We start from the raw sequence: 19,744 nt of genomic DNA on the forward strand, positions 1-19,744 counted from the left end.
CTTAGTCACTTTATAAAATCCATTTTCAGGTCCTGCTAGTACTACAATACTATAATAGTACTACAGTAAAAATATATCATGATAAGTACACTATTTTCTCACTATTTCTATAGCAACAAGCATCATCTACTTACTGTATGCAGCAACTAGAACATAACAGTTGCTCAATAAGACTGATTGAATAAATTAATATAAGCATGAAGTATAGGAGTAACTTAAGGATAGTGTTTGTTCCACATTTGGACACAGTATTATGGAGAAGGGAAGACTATAGGATAAAATGGCATTAAAATTAAATTAAATTAATTACAATTCCAAGTAAAGCAGGATGATAGAAGGCATCTAGTCTCTTTTGTCAATACCTAAGACCTTGTGAAGGATATTGGTGTGGGTAGTCATCTGAATCTCAAAAGGAATCTCTCAGTACAAACCCTTAATCAAGAATAGTAGACATTCTTTATGAAACAGGTCTTTTCAAAAAATTATAAGAAAAGCGGGAAAGTTGATGTTAAGAAGTTAACATTGTTTTTTCCTTCTTTGACAAATTTAAAATGACTTGAAGATTTAAACTCTTCCTTTGTCTGACAAATTCAAAATGACTTGACTTAAACTCTTGCCCCATCTCTCCTCATTGTGAATTTCATTTCTGTTAAAAGTTATTTTCCTTTTTTCTTGGATACCCAAATACCTAAGAAAATAATGTTTGGAAGAACATTATTTTTACTCTCACTTGCCAGAGAAAAAGCATTTTTTTTTTCAAAAAGTAAATATGGTTTTTAGCTTTAAAATATCTTTTTAGAGAATTTCCCTGGAAGCTTAGTATACTGATACCAAAACCAAGTATCTTTATGAGTCTTGTCACTTTCATAGGAAATAATAAAACTCCCCCATTTCTTAGAAGCATATGACTTTGTGTCCAATATCCAGTATTTTATTTTGAAGGAAATTATGTATCCAGGTTATTTTTATTTCCTATGTAGTGCTACAGTTTTCAAGCTGCACTGTTGAGAACTTTCTCTCTCTCTCTCTCTTTTTTTATACTAATTTTACTTTCTTTTATGTTTTTGTTATGAGGCATTTTGGTATACTTATATTTTTTTTGTTTACCTGGTTGGAGCTTTCGAGGGCACTTTATAAAGATGTATGAAAATTAGTTAGAGAGCAAGGTTTCACTGAGTTAGAAAGGTTCTTTTAATTCCCCCAAGTGACCTACTCAAATTGCTTAAAGAAAAAAAAAAGTTCTGGGCATGCCTGGCAACTATCTGATTGGAAATACTTCTTTGGGAGTGCCTGTTGGGAAGATTAGTCCTGGGGCATGTTGCTCAACCTTTCCTGTGCCTAATAGCTCCTTTGCTTCTTAACCTGAAAAATCCAAATTAAAGAGGGTTAAGTGAGGTAAAGTGAGGTGGTTTAGAGACGACAGAAAGAAACAGGGCATCTGTAGAGCCTCATAGAAAATGCACCATTTTTTCTGTCTTTCCTCTTTCACAGATGGCATAACAAAAGTCATAATAGCACCAGCAACAAAAAGTAATATTTATTGAGTGTTTCTTATCCGCCAGCCGCTGAAAACCACTCTGTGAAGTAGTTACTACTCTATACACAATCTGCAACTAAAGGATCTGAGCTTCAGATTAGGGATATAATTTAATTAAAGGTAACCAACTGTTAGGCAGTACAAGTGGAGTTGTAGCTCTCATCTGACTCCCAAGCCCACAGATGCAGAGACAGCCCCTTTCCTTCCTCCCTCTCTTCCCCTCCTCATTGCCCTTTCTCTTGGCTCCACTGCCAGCACCCAGCCCCCAGTGGTTTTTCTTTCAGATTCTGTAGGGGCATAGGGCAGAGTAATTTTGCTGTCTAATGGGCTTTGGTAAGCCATCTAAATAAAGAACATGCTAAGGACAGGCCTGGCTACCCAATTATAGTCTCCTTTTAGCTTTGGCTAGAGAGAAATCCCCAGAGCGAGTGTTAAACTTGGTCACCCACGCTACTTCCTTTCTTGGCTGAGAGTCAGACAGAGTGAATTCTGGATCCGGTATAAAGTCGTATTCAGGAAATAATAACTGACACAACCCAAGCACTCAATGTCTCAGCTTTGAAACTGAGTTCATGATCATTGCCCAATTATTTTGGCTTTGATAAGGTGTAGGCCTGGCTTCAAAATAAACATACCAGTTTTTTTTTTGCTGTATTGGTAATTTATGGCATGTTGTCTTTTAAAATTATAATAACAACTCTGTAAATTAGTAGTTCTTGTATGGGAATATTTTCCAAATTAACCCCCTCCCCCAAATATGTAATGAATTTGTAATTTAAAAAAATCACTTATTGAAAAAAAATCACTTATGAAATAATGTCTCTGCCATCAGCTGTATGTACATGGTAATTCTTTTTAAAGAGTGGTGTTCTTTTCTGGAAAACATAAAAATAATTCATTTAGAAAAAAAATTGGTTCAAATAACTGTACTTACTTCCCCCTAGTCTATTTTGTTATCACTTAGCATTTTATTAAGAGATGTAATGTTAATTTCTTGAAGAAAGAAATTTTGATTCTTGATGCTTCTTAAACTAAGTACAATACTTTGTGATATAGTGAATAGTTGGAAAAATAAAGATGGCACAGTGTGAATATATTTAATTTGAAAAGCAACAAATAAAGACAAAATGACAAAATTGAAAGACTTAATGCCCAAGTTATTTGAAAAAAATATCTTGAGAAGTACATCATTCTTTTTTTAAAAAAACATTTATTTATTTATTTGAGAGAGAGAGAGAGAGAGCAGGCACAGGGAGAGGGGCAGAAGGAGAGGGAGAGAGAGTCCGAAGCAGACTCTGTGCTGAGGGTGGAGCCCGATGTGGGCCTGATCTCACAACCTGAGCTGAAACCAAGAGTTGGACACTTAACCGACTGCACCACCTAGGTGCTGCGAGAAGTATGTCATTCTATTATAGTTTACATATTAAGTGTAAGCACTATCAGCTATCTCTGTACACATAATTATGCCTTGAAGGATAGGAGGGAATAATATCTGGCACTAGCCCTACTCTTCCATGAAACTTCCATGAAATTAATTTTGTTTATTGCTAGCTGGTTTCAGTGATCTATTTCTAAAATCATAATTCCCCTGCTCCTTTACATGCCTGCATTCCTTCTTCATTCCCTAACTGCTAAGAATAAATCAAATCTGTTATTACTTTTACTTCATAATCTTATATTTTGTAATTATATATTTACCTGTAATTATATATTTTTACAGTTTGTCTTAATAATGATCTTTTGCACTGTGAGCTCCATGTGGTTAGTAATCATGTGCATTTTACTTCTCTATCCATGTCTCTAAGGACAGTGTTGACATAGTTGGAGCTCAATATTTAACACTTGTTGAATAAATTAATCAGTGAAGGAAATAATGTAACTATGATCTGTTTATTTTTCAGTATTTTCCACTAGACAGTGAATACGGTATATTTCAGAAATTAATTTAACAAATATTTAGTGACCACCTACTATATTTCACAGTGTTTCAGGCATTGTGGATAAAGCTATGAATAAAATCATATGTAGCTCCTGTCCTCATGGAGCTCATAGGCATGGGATTGGGGTAGAGACACAGATATTAAAGGAATCTATAAATAAATACATATAGACAGTGACTGAAACTATAAAGAAAAAATATAAGGCATTATGTGAGAGAATAGTGGGGTCTCCTTTAGATTGGAGGGCCAAGGTGCCTTTTCTTTGGCATATTTCATATTTCATACAAGTTGTTATTTTTATTATATTTTTATGCATAGTCTATATCCGTTTATCTAATCTCTGTGATCATAAGAGATAACATTGTATCTTTCTTTGCCCTTTCCAGAGCTCTAAATTCACTGCTGAATATATGGAGATCACTCATTATATCTTTAGTAATTGTTTGGAAATATATTCTGTTTAAATTCTTTAAAATTTAAGGCATAAATTAAGAGGCTAGAGAAATTTCTGCTCAGAGACTTTGCTAATAATCAAACTTGGTGAATAATCCAATTCACACACAAAAAATCCAGTTCACAAAATGTCATTTTAAAACTGGATCCTTTGGGACCTAAGGATAGCTCCACTGGATTTATTTCAAGTCAGCACATTATAGATTGTCTAAATGAACTGGATTATTTCCTGTTATTGATGTCTATAAACTATTAAAAGCAGTAACTTTTCCTTTAAGTTAACGTAAATTGGCTCTTGGAAGTAGAATTTTTTAAAGAGTTTTCTTTCAGAGAACCATATTGCAAGGCAGGGCTGGTATAAAGAATTGAAAATAATTATTTATTCTATTTTCTTTCCTTCTGTCCTGTGTCATGGGTCCAGCTGAGATTCGCTACTAAATCAATACTAGCCCAGACCAATGCTAGACTGAGAGAGAGAAGAACAGACCGATAAGAAGAGGTGATTGGAAGGTGAGAGATTATGGGTAGGGAGATCAGGGATGAGTTTTCTTGTTTAGAAATTGAATTAAAGCTTTTTCCTGCCCTTCTCCTGGGGGAACACACACACACACACACACACACACACACACACACACGCACGTGCACACACACATTATTTTACTACCTCTTCAGTCATATCCTAGATTCAGTTGCTGTGATGCAGATATCTTTTAAGTAAGTAGCAGGAGTAAAATATCTTATAACTCTTTATTTCCCCTTTCTAGTTTGAGTGCCTGGAAATCAAGAAATTTGCATCTCATTAGCTGATCAACAAAGACTGAAGTCCACATAGATTTTGCACATTTCTCTTGAAATTAAATGTATTAGACATTTTTCCCTTTAGAAGGTTTTGGTTGGATAACAATTGTGATATTATTGCATATAAATATAATAATGTAAGGGCTACAAAATCCTGTATTCATTGTTAACACATAAATTGTTACTAATGTATTATCTATTAACTGTACTTTTTCCACTAGAAGGATTAGAGTGAAAATATTTCTCTCCGTAATTTGAATGACTTAAGATGGGAGAAAATTTCCATCCTTAAGGTTGGGAATAGATGTCAACAATTCCAGATAGGCTTCCAAACCCAGATGACCTAGTTAATTTTATTTCAGGGCAATGAACAGATGGTGAGTGTTCTCTGTCTGTCTGGCATTAACGCAGACTCTGTCACCATCAAACTGAACGGTGGCAGATGGCAGTTGTATCAGCAAACATTCAGTTCTCTCCCCTTGATTCTTCCCCTAGGACTGAGGAAGGCCCGGCCATGGCTCACATCTGAGTCACACTGTGGCCACCTCTCCAGTAATGCCTGAGGAGAGAACGTCAAACCACCGGAAGCCCTCAGTAATGTGGGCTTTCCGCTTCACTCATGGCAACAGGCACAGCTGGGGCCTCTTCAAAGGCTTGTGGTAGATATTATGGTCTCAGTGTTAAATCCTGCTGGGGTTCAGTGCCACTCCAGGGCCAGGTTGAGTGTTTCTATGGGATGAATGGGTTTTTCTGAGCCTCTTGTGGAAAAGTGCCTGGACATATATAAATAATGGGCTCTGGTGAACTTCTCTGGATACAAAAGTAACCAGCCATATTTAGCAGAGTTTTATCTAGCAACATGAGTCCATTTACTCCCTTAGCTGTTCAGTGGAGCAACAAGGTGTCACTGTGAAAAGAACCTTTTTTTTTTTTCTTTTAGTAAGATCTTCCTTTTTCCAAATCCAAATGGGAATATGTTATAGATGCACTTATGCATTTGGATTTATACAAAGGAGTCAGTGACTAATTACTGCACATTTAAGATAAGACTAGTGCTTAATTTATAAATGAACTGTCTCAAAATCATCATATCAGAGTCAGTTGAGACCATGAAGATGCTAGCCTAGGAAATACAGGAAGTTTCAGAGAACCTGGAAGATAACCTTTACTTTCTAGAATTTATAGGACCAAGGAAATAATACAAAGGAAAGAATATGGTTGAGTGAATTATTAAATCATTTGTCCCTGTTTTATGGACACATATTTTTCAACATGCATTCTTAAGTTTTTAAATATTCCCTATCAATTAAAAATATATATTTTTTAAGTTTTAGGTACACATCAAAACTAAGAGGAAAACTCAGAAATTTGCCATGTAACTCCTGTTCCCATGCATGCATAGCCTCCCCGACTACGAACATTTTTCACCAGGAATTGACATGGCACATCATAATCACCCAAAGTCCATAGTTTACATAGGGTTCACTCCCAGTGCTGTATATTCTATGGGTTTGGACAAATGTATAATGACATGTATCCATCATTATAGAATCACACAGAATATTTTCATTGCCCTAAAAATCCTTTGTGTTCTACTTATTCGTCCCTCCCTCACTCCTAACCCCTGGCAACCATTGATCTTTTTATGGTCTCCAGAGTTTTGCCTTTACTAGAATGTCATGTAGTGGGAATCATACAGTATGTAGCCTTTTCAAATTGGCTTCCTTCACCCTTTTAATTTTGGTAACTTATTCCCATACTGACTATAGATGTGCAAAGTCCAATCAAGAAAAATGTAACTGATAATTTAAATTGCACATGTTTCATAATGCAAATTTGCTATCATCAGAACTGTAAAACATGCCAGAGAAGATATTTTATAATTTATCTCTACGTTAGGAATTGGAGATACCAAGCAACGTTGATAGTTTATTATATACTGCTGCGTGAAATATGTATTAGAGACAAAAATTTCTCTGATATTTATGGTGACTATTCACTAGCTGATATAAAATGTTTAATAGTAAGCCAAAATCTATTTGGGGTCAGGCCCCACATTGCTGAGGAGTGATACACAAGTGGTACACAACTACGTTAGCAGTACCAATAGTGGTCTCATTGGTTATCCTGCTCAGGGCACATTATAGTCTGCATATTAGCCTTCAGGAACTAATAAATAATTGCCTTAAATGTATTGGCAACATATCAAAATAATTCACTATCTCTGAGCTGAAGTAATTGGGGTAGGTATTCTTCTAAGATACAGGCTCATGAATATATTGATTAGGGCATAATACATTGAAAGAAATGATAAAATAGTCATCTAATCTGATGAATGAACTCTTTATTCCTAGTAATTTAAAAATACCTTTTCGAATTTGACTAGGACACTAGCAATTCCCCCCAGGTTGCTTTTACACATACTTGACTTGATATTGGCCTAGAACATTCCTTTAAGCAGGATTTTTATATGGGATATCTGAAAAACCTGAATTTAAGGGAAAATGCAGCTTTGATGATTTCTTAAGTATAAATCAGAATGCACTGCAGTTCCAGTGATTTCTGAATAAGACTGTAAATTGTGTATTTTGAAAGCTTTAGAACCGTAAGTTCTTGTTTTGCTTTACTTTATTTTGTTTCTGAATTATTCATACAGTTGACTCAATATTCTGCTTTGATTTGCTATAGAGGTCTAAGTTTATTTATGTTAATCTCACAAGAATGGTGTCAGATGTATTTTTTCTGTTAGCTTTGGAGGTGCTTTCAGAATTTATAAATATTTAAATGAGTAGAATCATTGAATTTTAGAGCAGGTATAGACTCTGAATTCATTCTAATGTGGTAAATCTCAGAGAGTTTGGGACTTAAACAAGGTCACAAAGGTAAAATGGAACTGTCACTAGAACCTACATCTTTAATAGGCAATGAGTAAAGCTGTTCTTAGTGTTGATACAACTAAACATGAAGATGAGTGTCCACAGAATTCCTGTGAATAAAAACTGACAGGGGGAGGCTAAGACTTAGTTAGCTACCTCAAGTTGCTGCCTGTACAGAAAATTTACAAAATCTCTAATATCAATAAAATACTATGGCAAGAAACTTTTTTTTTTTTAAGATTTTATTTATTTATTTGACAGAGAGAGACACAGTGAGAGAGGGAACACAAGCAGAGGGGAGTGGGAGAGGGAGAAGCAGGCTTCCCGCTGAGCAGGGAGCCCAATGTGGGGCTCAATCCCAGGACCCTGGGACCATGACCAGAGCAAAAGGCAGACGCTTAACGACTCGGAAACTTCTGCCATCAGAGTCTTGAAGTTTGTCCTGTTATCGAGAAACTCTATTGCAAAATAGATACTGTTACTTTAAGCCACTACTTGTTCTCATATCGTATATAAGATATGTATCATTAAGTAGTTCCTTTAGGCTATGAGAGAAAAAGATTCTTATGTGTATCCTGGAAAGCATTTTAGAGGTGGGGAAAACTAGGCAGGAGACCTAATTCAAAAGACAGGCTATTAAAAGACAAACTTGACAGACTTTTTGCTTTCCCCAGCTTCTAGCTAGGACCCATGGTAGCTAAGTAGATGAATAAAATAAATTTTCTAAAGAAGTACGTAACATTCCTGGTACTCTGCTAAGTGCTTTTTGTTACATTATTTCATTTGATTCTTATAACAATACCCTGAGGTAGGGACTGTTTTCACACCCATGTTATAAATAACAGAGGTTTAGAGAAGTTAAGATTTTTTCCTAAGATCATGTGGTTGGTTTACAAAGCTGGGTTTTCAATCCAAGTCCATCTGAAGCCACGGGTTTTGCTCTTAACCACAGCCCTACAATGGTTAAGATTTACAGACGGGGGAACAGAATGTAGGAAAGTCATACCATGTAAGGATCTGGTGAATTTCAAAAGGCGAAAATAATTTGGAGTATGGGTATGGAATTGGCTCTCAAGCACTGACTCTTAAATAGTCAGGAATTTTGCAAGCTGATTGTTAAAACTGTTGGTAGCATAAGATCAACTACTGTGGATGTATTTATACCATAGAAATAGGCAAATGCTACAAATCAGGGCTTTATTTCCACAGAACTGATTTTCTAGCACAACGGTAGCTACTAGAATTTTGGTTAGAGCACAGGATGTATGAAGGAGAAAAAATAGGAGAGGAAGGTAGAAACATATAGTAAGGTCAGTTTATAAAGAGCCCTGGTAAATGTGAACATTACATGTTTTTTGAAACTCACACCAATTATGTCCCCCTCTCAGGCTCTTATGGTCCACTGGCTCCCAGCTGTTGTGAAATGGAAACTCTATACCTTGGAGTATGGCCTGTGCTTTGTCTTCAATCTCCCCTCTCCAGTTCTCCCCCTCTCTCTTTTTCACTCTCCCATCAAGCTACCAATCTCACTGGTCAACTCATTTGGGGTTTTTAGTGAACAAGCTCTTTCCAAATTTAGTCCTTCACATGAGTTGCTCCCTTTGCCTCCTATTCTAGTTTTTGCATAGTTGTATTCTTCAGATCTCAGCTTAAATGTCACTTCCAGAAAGTCTTTTCTTGACTTCCAAATCTAAAGTAGCTGCTCAGTGCCTCTGTCACATCAGCCTATTTTAACACGCTGCTTAGTACTTAATGGTGTGGCACAGGGGTTAAATGCCTTGCCTCTGAAGTCAGACTGCTGGAGCTCATTATTACTTCTCCACTTACTAGCCATGGGACATTATACAAGTTGCTTATTTCCATGACTCAATTTCCTATTTGAAAAATGGGATGTAATTACTTACTTTTCATAGGGTTTCTATGGGAATTCATATGTGTAAAAGAATACAAACCACATGAGAGAAAGAACAGTGACTGGCCCATGATAGCATTCAAAATATTTTAGATACTATCACTGAGAACTGTATTTACTGATACGTTATCCAATTTTCTCAACTAGAGTGTAAGTTCATTGGGAACATGTATCTCATCTGTTTGGTTTGCTTTAATTCGTCCCATCACTGATCCCCAGGAGGAGGAGACATGACAATGGGTCTGTGATTCAGGGTTTCTTGTTTGTCTCCTTGGCTTCTCTCAGAATTCTGGGTCCTTCCTACATCTCTGAACCCAGAACAGTAGAAACAATGTAGATGTGTGAAACAGTCTGTGTGGGGGTAATGTGAAAGTGAGAGGCTCTGCCCTCTCTTCCAGTAGAACATAATTCATCTCCAGCCCATGGTGGCTATTTGGGACTACTGATCCAGTGCTGTTAGATCTCTCATTTATCAAGAGAAGTTAGAAATGTGGACTGTGTGTGTGTGTGTGTGTGTGTGTGTGTGTGTGTGTGTGTGAAATCTCCCAAGTTTTTAAATATTTACAGCTTCAAAATTTTACAAATGACTTATGGCTGAACAAATCATATCTGTAGGCTAGATTTGACCAGGCGGCCACCTGTTTACAACCTATTATCTTGAACTTGATGTCTTGGTTTCCATTGTACGATCAGTGTCCTTGTTCTCTTCTCACTATCTGACACCTTGCTGACAAAGTACTTGATGACCACACTCTGCAGTTGCATTTTCCTGACTCTGTGTACTCCGTCTGTATCCTCCGTTCGCTAAGACACAACCTTCCCCAAATGGTACTTTTTGCTCTGGATTCTGTTCTTTGGCTTTAACAGATTATTCACTGGAGAGTTACATGGCTCACACCAAAGTAAGCATGGTATGCCATGGCGGTGAGGATGAAGAAGGTGAGCAGTCTGGGTCTTCTGTTTAGAGATTTATTATGGAAGAAAGATGTCACCTGAGGAAAGAGACTTTCATTTCCCATTTCTCCCCTCTCTCCTTTTTTCTTCCTTCTGTTCAATGGTGACATTAATCTGATCACTATCTTAAGTCAAAGGGTTTAATCTCAATGACTTTTATAGAGTTACGGTAACAGCAATGCGTTCCCAATGTACCTTGTTTTCTTCTTCTTTTTTAAAAAATTAACACATAAACATGTTTCAGGGGTACAGGTCTGTGATTCATCAGTCTTGTATAATAACCAGTGCTCATTACAACACATACCCTCCCCAATGTCCGTCACCCAGTTACCCCATCTCTCCACTCCCTTCCCCTCCAGCAACCCTCAGTTTGTTTCTTATGATTAAGAGTCTCTTTATGGTTTGTCTCCCTCTCTGGTTTTGTTTGTTTCATTTTTTCCTCTCTTCCCCATGATACTCTGCCTTGTTTCTTAAATTCCACATATAAGTGGGATCATATGATAATTGTCTTCTCTGATTAACTTACTTTGCTTAGCATAATAGTTCCATCCACATCATTGCAAATGGCAAGGTTTCATTTTTTGATGGCTGTGTAATATTCCATCGTATCTGTATATACCACATCTTCTTTATCCATTCATCTGTCAATGGACATCTGGGCTTCTTCCATAGTTTGGCTTTTGTGGACATTGCTGCTATAAACATTGAGGTGCTGGTGCCTCTTCAGATCACTACATTTGTATCTTTGGGGTAAATACCCAGTAGTGCAATTGCTAGGTCATAGGGTATCTCTGTTTTTAATTTTTTGAGGAACCTCCGTACTGTTTTCCAGAGTGGCTGTACCAGCTTGCATTCCTACCAACAGTGTAGGAGGGCTCCCCTTTCTCTGCATCCTTGCCCTCATTTGGCTGGGGGAGGGGAATAATCTGGAACAGTGGTCTTCAACATTTTTTGATTGTATGCTCCCCTATCTATAAAAAAAAATAAATAAATGTGTGTTATGTCTGAATGTTAACTCCCCTCCTCCATCCATATGTTGAAGTCCTACCCCCCAAGTTGATAGTATTAGAAGGTGGGCCTTTGGGAGGCGATTAGGTCTTTAGGGCAAAGCCCTCACGAGTGGGATTAGTGCTTTGTAAAAGAAGCCAAAGAAAACTCCCTTGCCCCTTTTACCATGTGTGTATACAACAAAAAGATGGCCAACTAAGACGCCATCCCTTACTAGACATCAAAGGCTGGCCTTATAAGCCAGCCCTTACTAGAGTGACTTGATCTTGGATTTTCTAGCTCTGGTGCTGTGAGAAATAAATGCTTGTTGTTAATAAGCCACCCAGTTTACTGTATTTTGTTATAGCATCCTGAGCAGGCATATATCTCCTATATGTATATTTGTTTAGTATTTTATATGTGATCTAGTATTTTAGTGCATTTACCTTTTGCACACAAAATATCGATTATAGTAATGAGATAAAAGTTAATGAGATAAATTCCATTAACTGTTTATACTCCACAGGGCATTTTTTTTTAAAGATTTATTTATTTTTTTAGAGAGAGAGAGCATGAACAGGGGGAGGGGTGGAGTGAGAGGGAGAGAGAATCTCAAGTAGATTCTGTGCTGAGTGTGGAGCCTCAGCAGGGCTCAGTTTTAGGACCCTGAGATCATGACCTGAGCTAAAACCAAGAGTTGGACCTTGACGATTAACTGAATTTGCCACCCAGGCACTCCACCAAGTATACTTTATGGAGTCGATTCACCTGTAGCCTCTAAAAAGGATGCTTTACCAGACTGAGGGGAGTGAGTGGCTCTCCCAATCTGCTCTTTTTGCCAGTTTTGTGTTGGAATGCTGTCCGGGATGGATGTACCCTGGTATGGACACAGCCTGGGGCTCCATCCTTCAACTGAGGGCTCCATTCCCTCAACTGCTGGGAATCTCAGCAGGCTCCTTGGGTCAAAGGGCTGCTTGTCGAGCCTTTGTCTCAAAAACCAGGGGCTTATGTCTCTCTTCACTTTGAATTTCTTTCTTCATTGTATCAGGGTTGTACATATCACCCCAAGACATAATAAAACGATGGGAACTGTATAGAAGACCCACTTGGGGCTGAAAAGGTACAATCCCAGAACACAAAATCTGCGGGTACCAGATAATCATGTGCTCACTGCACCATTTAACTATAGTACTTCTCCCATTTCTACCACCCCTCTGGGAAGAAGGGTGTTTGAAGGCTTTTCTCAGCATTATCAGTGTTTGTCATATTCTCTGGGTTATTGAGTTTATAATCTCTAACCTAAACCATGATGCCAGGAATGAAGTCAGAAGCTACAGTGTCTGAGGCCTCATCTTCCTCCCCTCAAGCCCAAGAACAGATTTATTTTAACAGCTGTTCGCTACCTGATCTGAATTACGGGACTTCTGGAAAGGTCAAGGAGAAAGCTAAACAGCACATCTGTTCCAATCATAGGACCATATTTCTAGGAAGCTGGAAAAACAAAACATTTTATTGTAGAATATCTCAACAGTCATTTTAAGCATGATTTCACTGTGATTATAAAAGAAAGTATCTTCCTTCCTAAAATTCCTTTTTTTCTGGGAATACAGTTAATATAGTGAAGCCATTGTGTCTTGCAAGACACTCTTTTAGCTGGCAAAAAGATTTTTTTTAATTTATAAACATAATTTTTTCTACCATCTATTTCTATGTTAATCATTGAAAACTTTATTTCTTATATGTGCTTTTTGATTGAAAAGCAATGATCAACAATCATGAATGCACTCCTGTCTTGTCATTCAAAAGGCTGTCCACATTTCTTTATCCTCAGCTACTTCCAAATTAAATTTCATTAACTGAAATCATCCTCTTTTCTAAAATAGGAAGGCATCCTGACTTGGACACAGCTAAACTATGCATTCCTCTTCCTGAACTGTCAAACCTAATCCGTAATGTCCCTGCTGTTACAGTCTTAATTCCTCACCAACAACTGTGCATGAATGTGCTGTGAGAAGAGACAGCTGGTTGGAGTGTCTCATTTTGACAAACATTATCAATGGTTCAGTGTCAGCCTGGGGAGACACAACAAATGGCATTCCATAGAGGTTACTTTGTGGGCCAGTTAACATTTTAATCAGTGGCTTGGATACTGGAATAAAAATATGCTTAGAATGTCTGTGATGGACACTAATGTTCATGATTGGAATAGGCCCAGTTCCTAAACTGCTTTCTACCTTATAATCTTGCTGTAGCTTGGAGAAACTGTGGGTGATTTTATATATAAAGAAATGGATATCCCAACAGTACTTACCTTTGTCACCTACACTGAATAATTTGTTTTAAGGCAGGCCAAATTCTCCTTTTAGTTTCTACCTATATTCTAGACTGATCCCTTCATCTTCTCTTTGCTTCCATGGGACTAAAGCATCCTGAGTGTTTATTCTCATTCCTGGTTGCCATTGCTTGCAACTCAGCCTGGACCCTCACAGCTGCTCTTTCTGATACACTGGGATTATTAAGGCTTTAACTGCAAACATACAAGGAAATAGAAAGGATTTTTAAAATTCCAAATAATACAGATTATTAAAAGCTAGAAAAGCTCTTAAAAGTAATACTCATCATAGGCTTTCTGGTCTACATTAAAATGCAAATGAAGCTAGGTCAAAGAGTCCCTTTCCTGAGCCATTCACTCTGTCTGAATCCAGAGTTTAGACCAAGCTCTGAATCCAAGTTCAGCAGATTCCCATTAGCCCAATGGGATTGCTAATTCTTTTCAGATTAGGCTCCCTAGTCTTCTCTGTTTATCTTCTCTTTTTCTCTGACTCTCAAGCCTGTTATCCTTCATCACAATTATTCTTGGCTCCCCTGGTCCGTTCCTTCTTCCTGGCAACTTGAAAGAGAAGGACCATTATGGACTCCTTCTCTAAACTTTAAGAAGTCCTCTACTGACCTAAAAAATATCTTTTTGCCCTTTGGAGTTCCTGCCTTCTCTATCAGTATTTATTTGGAATCAATTTACTAGGAATCATTGAGGCTCATTCTTTCAGCTTCTTAATGATGCTCTGAATATGTGCGTAGGCTTAATTCTCTATTGAGACCTCGTTAGTGTTCTCCATCCAGAGGTTAGCCTCTGTATGTTATCTCTGGTCTCACTAGTTTCCAGAAGGCATAATCTCATCCTACCTTGTTGTTTTTTTTTAAATCCTACCTTTGATAGACTCAGTTACTTTTTTTTTTTCTTTTTGTATCTGAGGGAAACATCAATTTGCAGTAACTGTATGTTTATGGACCACTTGAAGCACCCTAATTTCAAATTACTGTTAAGAGCCTTTGGTTGTTCTAGATTATGTACATGCCCCTTGTTTTGTGTTGTGTGTGTGTTTCTTCTTATGTCCTTCTCTTTTCTCCAAAAGGTGGTTTTCCAGGGTCTTAATATTATTTTTAAAATATTAAATGTGGTAAACAATTACTAGTATTCACAAATACCGAATTCTCCTTTCCATTCCTGTTTAGGAAAGATTATACTTTCCAGGCTCCTTTAGTTAGGTGAGAACAATAGACTGGCTCCGGCCAGTGAAATGTGCATGGGTGTGATGTGTGAACATTAAGCTGAGACAATGAAAAACCTCAATTTCTCTAATCTGTCTTGTCTCCTGTCATGACTACCAGCTATACTCTGGGCAGAGGATTCTGTCAACCTCTCCCTACATGATTATATGAAACAACTACTGTTTTGTTGACTCACATTGGACATGTAGTGTGAGGAAGAAATAAACTTTTGCTGTGTTAGAAACTGATATTTCAGGGTTAATTTGTTACTGAGGTATAGCCTATTATCCTGATTAATAAAACCATTATGTTATGAGCAGGGTCTAGCAATAACAAGCATTATCTCCTCTGGCAGAAGAGGCTCAAGATTCCCTAGAATGTAACAAGATGATAAATCCATTTTAATGTCCATAAACTGTGGAAGGAATGATTTTTTTTTTAAAATAAGGATATCTTTTAAAGGCAAGACATTTTGATTTATTAAACATGGACAAATTCGGAGACTTAATTTTAGCATCTAGAGGTGCAAATTCTTGGTTTTTCTTTGAAAATTAGATTTCTTTTCATAGTACTGTTTTCTGTAAAACTATTGTTTTAGTCCTACCTTGTATTTCTAAAACGTTCATATCAAAGGAGGCTATCGAATATTTAGAGTTCTGAGAACAGGTCAGCTTCATGATTCCCACCCCACCCATGGGATCAACTGTGGCATAGTACAAAGAATTCCAGTGCCATGGATTCCATTATGTCCAGAATCTGTCTTGTGTTTTGCCTTCCAAACCTGCCTTGACTGCCTTACTTGTTCATTCCTGAGGCTTTTCTTGATGTCTGGTCTCTGGACTCCACCCTTCATATAGACCTAATGTTTCAACTTTACTTGCTTCCCACACCCTCATCTGGGACCCAAGCATCAATCCCCCTTTGTTCTTCAGCCAAAAGCTTATTTCCCCTCCCCCATTCCCACACTCACTCTCAACTCCTGGAACTGCTAAGCCCAGGCTCCCCACATTCCTAGGAAAAGAAGTCAGCAACAGGAGGTCAGACAAAAAAATCTGAAGCTCATGCAGGTAGTAGTAGAAGTTATTTTTGTGTGTGATTTTAGGAAACCAAACTCATTTGCTTCAAACTTGTCCACCATCTTAATTATTTCTGGGCTCACTGGTTATAGTTTACTTCTTACAGGCATTGTAATCCATCAATGTGTACCTGTATTGATATCCTGATGGTGAGATAGAAAAGAGAAGGATCAGGCTGCAAAGTGCTTTATAAAGAAGGACAGTTTTCTTATTTTCCAGATGGGTTAGGGAGGCACAGCTGGAAAGAGAATGTGGGTTTTTATCCAAATCCTGTGCTTTCATTTGTCTTGGCAGCTACATTCTAAGGAGTGTAGGTCATTAAGAGGACGCAAGCACTCTGGGCTGAGCTTCTGTGTAAGGTAGCACTGCGGCAGTAGAGCTGTGAACATCTTAGACACACCTTATGCGCTGTCTACTGTATATAAACTGCTATATAATTCCTACACACAAAGAGGGACACTTTATACAAAATGTAGTTCAACATTTCTTATATATCCATCTTAATCAGTATAATTCTGCTGAACTGAATGCTCTCATTTTCAGAACTTACATGATTATGGCTGCCAATATTATAGTAAGAAGAAGAAAAATTATCCAAGTAATTTCCCTGAATGTGTAGTGACTTGTTCTCTCTTCTTTCCTGTCCCAAGTATTCTTCAAGTATTGAAAGGAAAATCAAGAATTAGTATTTTATTATTCACTTATTATTATTAATTACAAATTATTGATCCTTTGCTATGTTCCCTTCCTCTGATCATATATAATCAGTGATAACTTCTAGCAAAGGCTGCTGCTGATTTTAAAAATATTCATGTTTCATAGCTTAATTCATATTTCTTTTACATTAAAGCACTTCCTGAAATAGGGAATAATTATGCAAAGTACAGTAGATTTAATGTGATCCAGGATCCAAGACATCCTGTTCTTGCTATAGTTGGGAAGACTGTTAAGGTTAGAAAGGGGAAGTCTTCTTTTGGTAGTAGTCTAGCCTCTGCCTGCTTCTTTTATCTTTGTCTTTCCCAGCTTTTGTTTTGTTTTGTTTTCCTTAGTGCTCCTTAGTTGACATTGATCTATTGACTCAGGGAAGGCATTGTTATCTCCTTGGTATTTATTTGAAACCTTAATGCACCTCAAATCTTCATTTCAACATAGCATGTTAAGTTGGGACTGAAGTATCTATGAAATTGTTTGGTACTCAAACCACAAATGTTAAACATTAAAACTCAGTCTTGAAAGGAAGGGAAAAATTTAAAACCATGTTTTAATAATACTATCAATAACTTAGCTGTGTTCATGTATTCTCTCTTTCTTTTATATACAAAGCATGATTATATGTATTTCTCTTTCTGTTGCCCTGGCTGTTTTCTTTTTATAATGATTGGGATACTGGAGAAACAAAAAGGACGTTCAAAATGCAAGAAGCTGTATTTGTGTCCTTACAGCTATTGGTATATTCCAATATCAGGGAGATGATAGAGTTTTAGGAACTATTCTGAGCAATTTTGCCCACTTAGGGCATCTAATAATGACTACCAAAAAAAAAAAAAAATCAGTAAGGTCCATACTGTTCACTTTTCTTCCTACTCAAAACTAAGGGTTTTTTGTTTTGTTTTGTTTTTGTTTTTTCTTTTCTACTCAAGACATACAAGATTTAACTGAGAATGACATCTCACACTATGAGATAATCTATATGTTTTTTCTTAAAATTTTCATAATTCATATGCACAGCAACTAAAACTAAAAGACAAGGGGGCAAGAGGCATATGTCTCTGTTAATTCTGGACCTTCAGCATCCAGCCTATTTTTTGGAACATGGTAAACAGGAAGTAGATGTTTGTAAATTTGAAGATTAATTGGTAATACATTATCAATATATGAAATGGCTCTGGTTTAACTACCAATTCTTCCTCACTGAGTCTCTTCATGTAAAATGGTTCTGGAATCATTAAAGGAATAAGGGTGCTATTCACTTTAGGGTCAGCATCTCTTCTGTGGTGCTGGCTCTGCATTATCATACTGGTTCTTTGTTGTCCACTTAATCTATTTTTGCTTTCATTTCTAGTCCCTGTCACAGTATGAGTCCGGCCACATCTTTCTTTTCTTTCTTTCTTTCTTTTTTTTTAATGGAACACTTCACGAATTTGAGTGTCATCCTTGCCCAGGGGCCGTGCTAATCTTCTCTGTAACATTCCAATTTTAGCATATGTGCTGCCGAGCAAGCACAGACTGTTTCTTTCTGGATGGGGTGTTTCCATGTATTACTCCTGCTCTCCTAATTGGGAAATAAAGCTCTCATTTGTATGTTGCGGTAGTTCAGGCTCTGGTCCTATGAGTTTTCTTCATCCATCATCTTCCTCTCTTTTATTCTTTCTTCTCTCTCTCCATTGGCTGTTTTCTCGCTGGCAAATATTTGATATTTAGACATACTTAAGATGTATCCATTTTAAGAACAAACAAAAGTGAATAAAGTACCTTGACATCTGTGCCTTTTTAGGTAAGATTTCTTCCTCCCTTTCTTGGCCAGGTCACTTGAAATACCAGTCTACCTGGAATGTTTCTCTTTCCTTTGCTCCTGCTCTTTTCAACCCAAGGTAATATCTCTTCTGCCTATCACACCTCACAAAAAAGTATCCTTCATAAGTCTTTAATTCTCGATATGACTTTCTATGATATGGAAAGAAAATGCTATGAATTTTAATTACATTTTTATTAATATTCATGTTCTCATTAACATTGGAACCTTAATTGTTTACATGTTAAGTCAAATGATGGATCCTGAGGGAAGAGTGACAGCCACACTATGGAGATGTTTCTATGTAACTGCTATGTGTTGTAGTTTTCAGTTACAGTGATGACACTTGGAATCCTTGTATGAGCTCTTAATCTGGCATATTAGGAGTTAAAAACAGTAGTAATCTAACAGGCCCCTATGAGAAATATGTTAAAAAAATTAAAATCATCAATATCTATCTATTTATTTATTTATTTTTTTTAAAGTTTTATTCATTTATTCATGAGAGACAGAGGGGGAGAGAGAGAGAGAGAAGCAGAGGGAGAAGCAGGCCTCCCGCGGAGCAGGGAGCCCGATACGGAACTCGATCCCAGGACCCTGGGATCGTGACCTGAGCCGAAGGCAGACGCTTAACCATCTGAGCCACCCAGGCACCCTCATCAATATCTATTTAAAATCTATATTCAATGGGGCACCTGGGTGGCTCAGTCGGTTAAGTGTCTGCCTTCAGCTCAGGTCATGATCCTGGAGTCCAGGGATTGAGCCCTGCATCACGCTCCCTGCTCAGTGGGGTCTGCTTCTCCTTCTGCCCCCCACTGCTCCTTCTCTCTCTCTCTCACTCACTCTCTCCCGACATAGATAAAGGGGAATGAATACACTTATTGTGATGAGCACTGAGTATAGAGTTTTTGAATCATTATATTGTACACCTGAAACTAATTTAACACTGTTTAATTATACATCAATTAAAAAAAAGTAAAACAAAACAAAAAAAATCTATATTTACACCAACTACCATAAAGATGAAGTTTACCCTAAGTGCTTTGAAATAATTGCTAATATTAGCAAAACAATAATAGCTATTAATATTAGCAGGGCCTTTAAAATACATTAACTCATTTTATTCACATTTTTTTCTATTTTTTGTGTT

The 19,744-nt window shown here is 37.2% G+C and overlaps 1 non-coding gene across 1 annotated transcript; it reads right to left on the reverse strand.

The window, feature by feature from the left end:
• Positions 1-18,199: 18,199 nt before the first annotated feature.
• Positions 18,200-18,305, reverse strand: LOC114211075 (U6 spliceosomal RNA). Its single transcript, XR_003609646.1, has one exon. It is a non-coding gene; the product is annotated as a U6 spliceosomal RNA (small nuclear RNA).
• Between the last annotated feature and the right edge of the window lie 1,439 nt (positions 18,306-19,744).

This window comes from Eumetopias jubatus, unplaced genomic scaffold (genome assembly GCF_037043125.1).
Source record: "Eumetopias jubatus isolate StellerSeaLion01/CBP00866 unplaced genomic scaffold, mEumJub1_p1.0 scaffold_8, whole genome shotgun sequence".
Classification (NCBI taxonomy): Eukaryota; Metazoa; Chordata; class Mammalia; order Carnivora; family Otariidae; genus Eumetopias; species Eumetopias jubatus.